This window comes from Apium graveolens, chromosome 6 (assembly GCF_009905375.1).
Source record: "Apium graveolens cultivar Ventura chromosome 6, ASM990537v1, whole genome shotgun sequence".
Taxonomy (NCBI): Eukaryota; Viridiplantae; Streptophyta; class Magnoliopsida; order Apiales; family Apiaceae; genus Apium; species Apium graveolens.
The window spans coordinates 230,604,487-230,617,085 of NC_133652.1; the positions used below are offsets into that span (position 1 = coordinate 230,604,487).

Here is a 12,599-nt window from a genome sequence, read left to right on the forward strand (position 1 = left end):
TTCAGTTTATTAAGACCTTGTTTTATACCATGCTTTCATTGGAACCCACGATGAGTTCGATTATGGGCTAATCGTTGTCATGGGGTTCTAGCGGATTTACTTATGGATTTCAATAGTTAATTGTTTCGATATCTTAGTGTGCGGTGATTGATTGATAACCTAGTATTGGTTGTGCTTATTCGTCTTATGTGCGTAGCTAACATATAAGATAGTGTGTTAATCTCTATTGAAGTGATAATGAATATAGAGGTTTAGAACTTGCCATGCTAGCATATGTTCATGTATTGTATGCATGATTCGTAGGTAACTTTAACCGTTTTACTTTCCCTATGTAATCAAGATAGATAACTTGTGCTTAAACCGTTATGTTGTCAAATTCTATAGACATATAGGGTCTCAATATAATTGGTGCCTATTCAACTTCTATCTCTTTTGTGGATGTGTGGTAGAATGGTACTTGTGCAACGAAAGTTGGCGTTTATCAGTTTCGTGTTATCTGATTAGTGTCATCACCATCACATGCTAAGGTTAAGAATAATAAGGCTATTGAATGAAGTATTTAATGAAGTTAGGATCCCATGTTTGTCATATATAGTAATTCAACCTCAATTCTCTTAGTTAATGTTATTTAATATAATCTCTTAGTTTAATTAAAACCCAATTTGTTATTTGTCTTAACATTGAGCGATAACCATACATTGTTACATAGGTGCATAAATTGAACTTAACCTAAACCAGTCTCTGTGGGAACGAATCTGATTCATATCTTATACTAATTACGAACGCGTATACTTGCGTGAATATTAGCGCGTGTTTTCGCCCTAACAAGTTTTTGGCGCCACTGTCGGGGACTCGGTGTTAATTTTTAGTTTATGTGTTTGTCATCAGTGGTCGTTAAAGTTCATTGACTTGGATTCTTTTACTTTTACGGTTTATTTATTTGTGTTTCAGGTACTCATTACAATGGGAGATCCAACAGCACGAACGAAAGCCTTGATGGATTTTTCTCAACCCAAGATCAATGACATTCAATCTAGCATTGTCCGGCCAGCTATCACAGCTAATATCTTTGAGATCAAGCCTGGCATAATTCAATAGGTACAGACTTCAGTCCAGTTTGGGGGTTCTCCAACGGAAGATCCCAATACGCATATTAGGGATTTCACAGAGATCTGCGACACCTTCAGGTTCAATGGTGTTTCTGAAGATGCTATTAAGCTGAGACTTTTCCCATTCTCTCTAAGGGACAAGGCTAAGAGCTGGTTACACTCTCTACCAGCTGGTTCGATAACTACTTGGGAAGATCTTGCTCAGAAGTTTCTTACTAAATTCTTCCCTATGACGAAGACAGTTACAATCAGGAATGCTCTTACTCAATTTGTGCAGTAATCAGGAGAATCTTTATATGAAGCTTGGGAGCACTACAAGGAGATGCTTAAGAAGTGTCCTCATCATGGAATGCCTGATTGGATGATCATCAATTGCTTTTACAATGGGTTGGGAGCACAGTCCAGACCCATGCTCGATGCAGCAGCAGGCGGAGCATTATGGGCAAAGAGCTATGAGGAAGCTTATGATCTAATTGAACTGATGGCTGCTAATGAATATCAGTATCCAACCCAGAGATATCCACAGGGCAAGGTAGCAGGAGTTCTTGAAGTGGATACAGCTACGGCTATCACTGCTCAACTAAAGGCGTTGTCTATGAAGATCGATTCTCTGGCTAACTATGGTGTTAAACAGATAAATAGTGTTTGTGAGCTGTGTGCGGGTCCGCATGTGACGGAACAATGCGCTATATCTAGTGACTCAGCTCAGTTTGTCAGCAACTTTCAGAGATCGCAGCAACCAGTTCTAGACACTTTTCATCCTGACAACTGGAATCATCCTAACTTCAGCTGGAACAACAATCAGAATGCGATGCAACAACCATTCCAGCAGTTTGGAAATAAGCTGTTCAACCCTCCTGGTTTTTAGCAACAACTCCAAGTTCAATAACAAACTCATGTTGCAGGTCTATCTTCGAATGAAAAATCTGAATTGGAGGAGTTGAGGCTTATGTGCAAAAACCAGGCTCTTATATGCCAAAGCCAGGCTATTTCTATCAAGACTCTGGAGAACCAAATAGGGCAAATTGCTAATTCCTTATTGAATCGACCACCAAGAACGCTTCCTAGTGATACAGAAGCCAATCCAGGAAAGAGGGAAGTTGAAGAACATGTGAACGCCATCACCTTAAGGTCTGGAAAGGCCGCAAGCCCCCAAATTCAGCAAGACGAAGAGCCTGAAAAATCTCAAGATTCAGAAAATGCAGTTGTGGATGAAGAAGAAGTGCAGAAGGAAGCAGAGGTGGAACCAAGGAAGACTACTGTGGAACACACTCCTCCTGAGGGTAATACAGGGGAGAAACAGATCTATCCACCACCTCCTTTTCCTAAGAGGCTGCAGAAGAAAAAGCTGGATAAGAACTTTGAGAAGTTTCTGGAGGTGTTCAAGAAACTTCATATCAACATACCTTTCCCTGAAGCTCTTGAACAGATGCCTAGCTATGCGAGGTTTATGAAAGGTATTCTCTCTCAAAAAGTGAAGCTCAATGACTTAAAGACCGTTGCTCTAACGGAGGAATGTAGTGCTGTGCTGCAACAGAAGTTGCCTCCAAAGCTTAAAGATCCTGGAAGCTTCACTATTCCTTGCACCATCGGAAACTTATCGTTCGACAAATGTTTATGTGATTTAGGAGCTAGCATCAATCTGATGCCCTTATCTATCTTCAAGAAGCTTGGTCTGCCTGATCCGAAACCAACATACATGTCATTGCAACTAGCTGACCGTTCCATCGCTTATCCACGAGGTATAGTGGAGGATGTCTTGGTCAAGGTGGATAAACTCTTCTTCCCTGCTGACTTTGTAATTCTTGATTTCGAGGAAGATAAGAAGATTCCCATTATTTTGGGAAGACCATTCTTGGCTACAGGCTGAACTATGATCGATGTGCAATAAGGAGAGCTTACGATGAAGGTTCATGATCAGAAGGTCACTTTTAATGTGTTCAAGGCAATAAAGTTACCCACAGAAAAAGAAGAGTGCTTTAAAATAGAGCAGGTCGACTCAATTTTTGAAGATGAAGGATGAGTAGAACAACTGCAGGTTTTGAATGCACCTCCGTGGGAGAAGAAGTTGGATATGCCATTCGATTCTCTTGGGTTAGCAGAGCTGAAAATTTCTCAAGAGCGTTTTGAACCATTTATTCAAGAAGCTCGCATACTTGAGCTCAACCGAAAGCCATATCACTTGAGTTATTCATTCTTAGGTGCACCCCCTGACAAGGGGTTGGGATATATCTTTGATGATGTAGAATGTAGCCGAACGGATCCTCTAGTGCCTATAGAGGGTTCTTCTCATGTGTAGCAGGTAGTTGATAGGACTGGTATTGGTGATGAGCAGTACATGCAAGTAATTAGGCGTATGGAGGCCATGCACGATATTCACCATCATTTTGCTGCAGATTTGACACATGCTTTCGGTACTGTTGTTCGAGACACTGGTGGCGAGGTTTATTGGCCACCTGATCCTCCACCCGAAGAGGGTGACTTTCCGACGACTAGGTATGCCTGAAATCCTTATTATTACCTTCAATGAGGACATTGGAAATTTTAAGTTTGGGGGTGATAATGTAAGGATTAGTAGTGTGTTTCCATATAGATTCATATAGATTCATGTTGCATGTTTAGTTGTAGTTCATTCATATTTTTGTATGATTGTTCATTTAGGGCATATTTGTTTGTTTTTATGTGATTTCATATAGTTGCATTTGCATGCATATTTAGCATGATCCCTTAAGATGAACTATGATATTTGATAAGTTGATGTTGATTTGAGCGTGGTGATGACGAATAGAGGGATGTGTAAGTCCTAATGAATTGATTTGCATGCCAGAAACAAATATTTTCACAAAGTCTTATAGGGTTGCTTTTGATCTAGATCATGATCATACTTGTTTGTTGTTGAGATTTAATCACTTGGTTATATTTAGAATTTGTGATATTCTCGTAGTGACGTAAAAACACTGATTCTTTTTTATTTGAAGAAAAACTTGGATTTCATTGCTAGTTGTTGTAAGGCTAGGCGTCAAATGGCTAGTTGCCGGCTCATATTTTTATGAGTAGTCTAGGGTTGAATGAGATGGAGCGAAACGCACTCATTCAGAAATTATTGAAAAAAAAAGAAAAGAGAAAAAAAAGAAAAAAAAGAAATAAAAAAGTATGTGTTTATGCATAATTGATCAAGAGTGAGCTCTTTAATACTCGAGTTATTAAGTTCTAGGGGACTTTGTGCCTAGTGACCTAAGGCTTTTATAGTCTGGGATCCGCTAACCTAACGCTCGTTACATGGGTATTATTGCATAAGTCTTTTGGGACCTCATTCACTGCACGATCAAATAAGCATCTTTGTTATGTGTTCAATAATAGTGTGAATCCTTGTATAACTCTAGTAGAAAGGAGGTGTTGTGAGTTATAATACGTTTATTGTCTATTCTGTTTATAAACTTTTGATTGTTTCGATGATAGATAAGTTATGGTTATTGATCTAGTATCGAGAGTTTATCTGTTAAGCATCCACACACGCACATTTCTGGTTTGTGAGTTGGTTTGTGGGATTTATTCGAACTCTGTTTCAAGTTATTGCATTCTTAGAGGCATTGGTTTATTCATTTGGTTATGGTTATTCTGAGGGGATCGATTGCATTATCATTTAGTTGTATTCACATAGTTGCATTCATGCATTAGGTTTGTTTTATAGTTTTGAGTCTGTTTATGCTTAAGGACAAGCATCGATTCAAGTTTGGGGGTGTGATAAGTGGATTTTATATTCACTTGGAACGCTTTATTACAAGCTTAAATTGGTGTTTTGGACTCAAGTTGTTGGTATTTTGATGTGTTTTTGTGTTATTGCATTTCATCTATCAGTTATATGAAGAAATGAGCTTTTAAAGGAAATATGATAAAAAGTGATCAGATTTGGAAGCCAAGGCCATTGTCAAGTTTTAGAGAATCTCGTTAGCTTCGCGTAGGCAGTTGAATCGCCTAATTCTGACGAGTAGAACTCAAGTTATAGTCAAAACAAGATTCATCTGAATATTTTCCCAGTCAGTAGCTGAGCGCCCGCTCAGGGCGCGGCTGGTCGCTGATTTCGCTGAAAAAGCCTTTTTTGAGTGGAATTTGACGATTTTAAGGGTCCAGGTCCACTAGGGGCGTATATATACTTAAAAAAAGGGTTTTCATCATCCGAGAAGATTGGGATACCAAGGAGAAGACCTAGAAGCACAAAACAACTCCAAAAAAGAAGATCTTGTTTTCAACTTGTGATTCTTTGAATTAGTTGTAACTTTGGATGCTCATTTTCGTTCTTGTTGAACCTAGATCTCGTTTATTCGTACTTTGATTATTATTCAGTTTATTAAGACCTTGTTTTATACCATGCTTTCATTGGAACCCACGATGAGTTCGATTATGGGCTAATCGTTGTCATGGGGTTCTAGCGGATTTACTTATGGATTTCAATAGTTAATTATTTCGATATCTTGGTGTGTGGCGATTGATTGATATCCTAGTACTGGTTGTGCTTATTCATCTTATGTGCGTAGCTAACATATAAGATAACGTGTTAATCTCTATTGAAGCGACAATGAATATAGAGGTTTAGAACTTGCCATGCTAACATAGGTTCATGTATTGTATGCATGATTCGTAGGTAACTCTAATCGTTTTACTTGCCCTATATAATCAAGATAGATAACTTGTGCTTAAACCGTTATGTTGTCAAATTCTATAGACATATAGGGTCTCAATATAATTGGTGCCTATTCAGCTTCTATCTCTTTTGTGGATGTCTGGTAGAATGGTACTTGTGCAACGAAAGTTGGCGTTTATCAGTTTCGTGTTATCTGATTAGTGTCATCACCATCACATGCTAAGGTTAAGAACAATAAGGCTATTGAATGAAGTATTTAATGAAGTTAGGATCCCATGTTTGTCATATATAGTAATTCAACCTCAATTCTCTTAGTTAATCTTATTTAGTATAATCTCTTAGTTTAATCAAAACCCAATTTGTTATTTGTCTTCGCATTGAGCGATAACCATACATTGTTGTATAGGTGCATAAATTGAACTTAACCTAAACCAGTCTCTGTGGGAACGAATCTGATTTATATCTTATACTACTTGCGAACGCGTATACTTGCGTGAATATTAGCGCGTGTTTTCGCCCTAACAATAACCAAAGATATACTTATACGAAAGTAAGATCTTTATTTGAATAATCGAAAATAAGTTTGATTATCGAAATACTATTCTTTAATAAAATAAAGAATATTATTTAATAAATAAGCGGAGTCATAAGTCCTCAAATGAATATTCAAAATAATATTCAATAAATAAAATAAACGGAGTCATAAGTCCTCGAATGAATATTCAACTAATAATATTCATTGAATAAAATAAAGTTATCGAATAAACCTTATTCGATTAATAGTTTTGAAAAATATATCCATATATATATGAAAAAATATATATATATATATTATACTCGGGAACATCGACTCCCGGTTTAGAAAAATATTCACCTTTGGGTCCCCTATACTAAGGGTATACGCAACTACTGCTTATCTCTAGCATAGGTATTATGCAACTTATAAGCATTTGAATCAACAATTAGATATCAAGATTACGAAACAGGCATGCATATATACCATAACAGCATGCTCCAATATATCGCAAGATTTTCTAATAACAATCATGCACTTATCACAAGATAATGCATATACATATATTTACATCACAACAACAGTATAACGGGTAGAAAACTTGCCTGAGTGTTCCCGGAATAGACTTAAGCTTAGACTGGGTCCGGTAACCTATGAACAATAACATAATCTGGAATTAGACCACGATCGCTTAAGAAACTAGTTTTTAACCACTTAGATCCTAACGTTCGCTTTTGCGCTTAGCGATTTACATAAGTCGCTCGAGTACCCTCGGCTCCACCATTTTTAATAAATTAACCGTTACGAATTTTAAGGCAATTCTTTCACGAGTACTCTACCAACTGCCTAATCCACTTTACATAATTGTTTCATACTCCAATTAGTCATTTAAGGGCCTTAACCAAGGTTTCAAATTAAGGCGAGGGGTAATGGTTCGTTCGCGAAATGCCGTTAGTTAAAACGGTCGTTTCTCCTAAACCGTACATCGGATTCAAGCAAACCACATATCAAAACGAAGCTTACGACATAATCTAACTAAACATGTAAAAGTAACAGATTCAGTAGTTAGCTCTCTGTCCCGAACACTAAGAAAAAACAGTTGTATGAAATTGGGCATTACGACGGTTATGTTTACGCGATTACCAAGTTTTAAACCACTCCAAACAACCACCATTCAACTCACAACCAACAATACAATCAACCCTCATCCAAACCTTACTACTCAGTCCCCAAACCTCAAGAGTTTCCAATTTATACAACCCCACACATGAACTACTAGCTATACTTAAGTTTCATTAACTATAAACAAGATTTCAACATCCAAATCACTGCAAATTCAATCCAAACTCTAAACACACAAGCATCATGCTTCTCATTTATTATAACCATCAAAACCATCATAATACTCAAAGTAAAGTTAGAGTTTGGAGGTGTTATACCTTCCTTGGAGTGATTAGAGTAGCTAGGAAGTCTTAGGGGCCTTCTACAAGCTTGATCTTTCCAAAGAAATCAAGAACACAAAGTTAGGTTTTGAAGTTTCTAAAAGTCAGATTTAAAGAACTGTCAAAACGAGGGTCTTACCATGCTTATTTGGATTAGACTTGTGAACAAGAGTTGTAGGTCATCTGAATACCTTTCCAAAGAGCTATAGAACATACTATTTGAGTGAGTATTGAATGAGATATGGTAGTTTGAAGTTGCTGCTCTGGTTTTAGCCGAGAGCTTCTTGTGGAAAAACAAAGTCAACTTCTCAATTTTTGTGTTATGATTTCTTTTGGCTTGGTTGCTTCTCTTGTTTGCTAATTAAATTTACCATGGTAAAAATTACATGGCTCACAATCAACCAACTAACCTTTCTATTTGTCATGCTTATGTCACCATGCCTATGTCATCTTTCTTGTGTCATCTTCTTACACTTGTTTTCTTCTTATTGGTATGATGACATCATCACCCACTAACCTCTTTGATTAACCCCTAATTACTTGGCTAATGACCGCTTATCTGTTATACGGTTCGCTTAACTTTCGTTCTCGTTTATCATTTGAGGGATCATACCCGGGATCTCATTACTTAGGTTCCCTTAAACCTTTCTCAGTATTTTATATTCCTTTTATGATCCTCTCTTATAATCCTTGAATTAAAATCCTTTTAATCATGTTACCTTATACTCAATTCTTTCTGTATCTGGTGGGTTTTCGGGAAAAATCAAAGTGTTCGAATTTGGATTCTGACGATCTTTACATACACTTATATACCATATAGAGTACTAATAAGATCTCAGAATATCAATAAAAGAACCCCTACATAGTGTGGCATGAAAAGTTTTCTTATTCAGTATAATCAGCAAAATCACTATTCATAAGGGTTACAAAAAGTTCAATTTTGTTTTGGGTTATTACACTGGATGTAGTTAGACTGTTTGTCTGTCTTGAATCTTTTCTCTTTCTTGTACGAGGGGCGCCGCTCCGGAGACTCATCGTCGTCCCGGATTCGTCTATTAATCTTCATGGAAGTAAGGAAATCACTTTCCTTGATAAATTTTGTAGCCAGTGCATAAGCTGAAGCAAGGCTTTGGGGCTCTCTGTGAATCAAGTCCTTGACATAACCCTCTCATGAAACCGGGTGGAGGTTCCGACGGAAGATGTTAACGGCTTCTTTTTCTTCAAGGTTGGAGAGCTGGCTAACTGCTTACTGAAACCTCTTGATAAATTCAGGTAGTATTTCTCTGCTACTTTGTTGAATGGTTTCCAAGTGGTACATCTGGAGCTCGTTCATGCGGTTTGCCCGAAACCTCTTTAAGAACATCTCCGGGAAGTCTTTCCGGGAGTCGATACTTCGAGAGGGAATTCTGCTGAACCACTTTTGTGCCCCTCCCTGCAATGTTGATGTGAAGAAGCGGCATCTGGTGAGGTCGTTATAATCGTAGATATTCGAGATAAGCTCAAAGTAGTTCAGGTGCTCTTCGGGATCTGCAAGTCCAAAGAAAGTGTCAAAGTTGAAGTGTTTAAGGCTGGGCTCACTGGGGGTAGACTCCAGTTTTCTGGTGAATGGCATGGCCGCTGCCCCGACTTCCATGTCTCCCCCGACTTTTCTCTTGAGGTCCCTGAGAGCCCAGACCATCTGCTCCTATTTAGATTCTTTTTCCGGCTCAGAGTCTGAGGAGACATGAACCCTACGTGTCTTCTTTTTCAGCTTTTCCTCTTCTTCTTAGACCCTTTTTTCAGTATTAGATTTTTCCTTGGCCTATTCTTCCTTTCAGATACGATCCCGGAGCGCGACTCTTCTGATTTCGTCCCGGACATCTTCTGACAGCCTCTTCAGATTCTTTGCAATACGGCCGAGGACCGAACCCTGGGATTCTCCAGAGTGCTCTTCCTGATCCCTTGGGCGGGTTTCAGGCTCGCGGTTCTTTTCTTTCCACAGGCTCACAGCTGTTTGAATATGTTCTGGGGTCATACTCCCCCAAGGGTTTGCAGAAGTATCTGCATATTTATGGGCTACTTTCTCAATGGTTATCCTCTGGTCTCCGGGATGGAGCTAAGATGAAGCACGAGTTATGGGGGGGGGGCTCCTCTTCTATCTCTTCCATTTCATCGTCTCTGTGTGGGACGACGGTGGGCTGAACAGTTCCTGAAACCGATTTTTTACTCTTTCTCGTGGCCATTTTTCGGAACAAAATAAGAGAAAAGGACCACGAATAGAACGAGGTATGCAGCTGTAAGAAATGAAAAGTACGAAAAGTGGGTTCAGAAGAAGGTGAGGGTATTAACCTTGCTTGTGTATAAGTTTTCTTGGGACTGTACGACTTGACTGGAAACGACACCACTACACCGGAGGTTCGACCCCTGCTCCTAGCGCCAATGATAACTTTGTTTCTTCCCCGGTCTTCTTCTCTCTCACTCGAGCCCAGTCCACGTAGCAAATGACGCGTGGTTAAACTGCTATGTGGGGCTTCTGCAAAACAAAACCGAAGGGGGAGCTGTATCCCCGCGGTAACTCCGGTGTGAGAATAAAAATGGGGTTTCTTGAAGAAGAAGAAGAGGGAAGGAGCTATTCAAAAATATATGTATATTGGTGTGTGTATATATGTGTATAGCAGAGAATATTTTCCAACCCCTAAAACCCTTTTCTTGGTGCCTTTTAAAGGCCCCCAATTTTGGGTTTTAGGGGTTTGTATCTCTTCATCCTAGCCCTTAATGATTCTTGGTTGGTGAGTGATTGAATGGTTCAGATAGCAAGTGGGGCCCGACTGTCCTTTTGCAACTGGGGCGACCTGAGATTTATACACGGGACGGTTGAGATGTAGTGGTTCCATTTCTGGTAACATGAGACAGTTGACATTTTTGTCAATTCCCACACCCGGATCCACCCCAGTTTGAATCCTTAGGCTTTTGTAACATTTTCTTTAGGACTGATTACTTAAGGCCTATCAATATTTTAAATTTATTTAAAATATGTACGTAAAATAAATTAAGCAACGGGAATTTGAACTTGAAAGAAGTTGTCATAAGTACCATATATAAAGACCTGACCGTGAGTTTTTTTGTTGACAAATAATAAATAAATGATTATAAATAAAACACTCCAGGAAATTAGTTTAAAAACTCTAAGAGAAGTACAGTGGAACATTAGAAAAACTTAACAGATATTAGAAAGTCAGGAGATATGTTACCTCTGAACCGTTGGCTAGCTAGGTTTGATTACAATGAGTCAATGATCCATACCCAACATATTTCAACACTAATAATATGTACCTATTTCCTGTTCTAGCTGAGTGTTTGTTAACGATTAAAATTCAGCGTACTGCATGTTGTATGTTTGTTTATTGTTTGGAACCCCTTACGTTTTATTCATCATTTTTATTTTTAATTAGGGTAAAAAATCCATCTGATCAAAATAATTAAATTCCTTGGGCCATGTTAAAATCTATACTAGGTATAATTTGGTGTGTTTTTTTGGTTGGTTTAATTATTCGACCAATTATTATTTATACACTGAATTCCGTCTATATTATTAATTATTTATAAATATACTAATAAAATAATGATAAAAAAGAAATTTATTATAATTTAAAATAATATAAAAATATTATGCAATTTATACTATTTCACTACGTAGTTTAACTAATATTTATTATTTAAATTTATGCAAATTTCAGTCCAAAATCCTGTTCATGGTCTTTGTTAGACAGATAGATTAATACCAGAATTACAGCATGCTAAAAACGTTATATTTACGCATCTCATGCATTTTCTCATTTGTTCCTTCAGTTTGCCATTATCTAAAAATATATAATATATATAATTTATCTAGTTTCTTATTTTCTTTACATTAGTAAGATTTGTAATTAATGAATTACTTACTATATAGATTTGAAAGAGCCGTTGGATTTACATTTTAACCTACTCCAATGTATACATACCACTGCACCTCATGGAATAAAAAATACATTTTCAGAAATTCACCACTTTAAACTAACTTTTAAATCCGGCCTAAACCTAATTTTGTTATAAGAATACGTTTGCATTTACATTAAAATCTCATGAATAATTTTGAAAAATTAATATCTTCGGTCTTACTATATATAATTTATAAAAAATATATTTTTTAAATATTGATTGATAATGAATAAAATTATATATTACCTTCGAAAGTATTTGTATATAATTAAGAATTGATATATATAGAGTATGTATTGTTTTAAAAATTCCTAATTTTACCTATTAATTCCCGATTAATTATGTACAAAATATATACGTGACCGATTTGAATTTTTTAAATCCTATTAATAGCTTTGCATTCTTCTTATTGATTAGTATAATGTAAATAAATTATTAGATATATATATAATAGAATTTCAGTAAAATTTAAATGGCTATAATTATATAATATGGTAAATATATATTATTAATAATTACTAATAAAAAGAAAGGTATTGAATTAAATATAATTAAAATATTAAAATGCATCCAATTTTTTAACTATTTCAATTAATCCCCTATTTTTTGATCCGAAATAGGTATTTTCCCTCAATTGTTAGTTTTTTATAACATTGATAGTATGATACATAAATGAGCAGAAATTCCGTGAAGAAAGATAACAAACTCAACTTAAAATCATGTCGTAGCACTGTTGTTGGATTCCTTCCAGCCTCCAGGCCTTGGGACAGTAGAACTCAAAATTGCAAATCCTTTTCCCTAACCCCACCCTTAGAAATAAAGCCCTTTGTGACTGTGAATCTGAGAAAAAGGGATAGACCAAGGGAGAAAAAGAAAACAAAATTTCCAAAAAACACAAATCACATCAACCATCATCAAGTGCAGGTTTTTCCCAC

At 36.8% G+C, this 12,599-nt stretch overlaps 1 non-coding gene across 1 annotated transcript; it reads right to left on the reverse strand.

The window, feature by feature from the left end:
- Window positions 1-1,353: 1,353 nt before the first annotated feature.
- LOC141669930 (small nucleolar RNA R71) lies at window positions 1,354-1,460 on the reverse strand. The gene has a single exon (XR_012554180.1). It is a non-coding gene; the product is annotated as a small nucleolar RNA R71 (small nucleolar RNA).
- Between the last annotated feature and the right edge of the window lie 11,139 nt (window positions 1,461-12,599).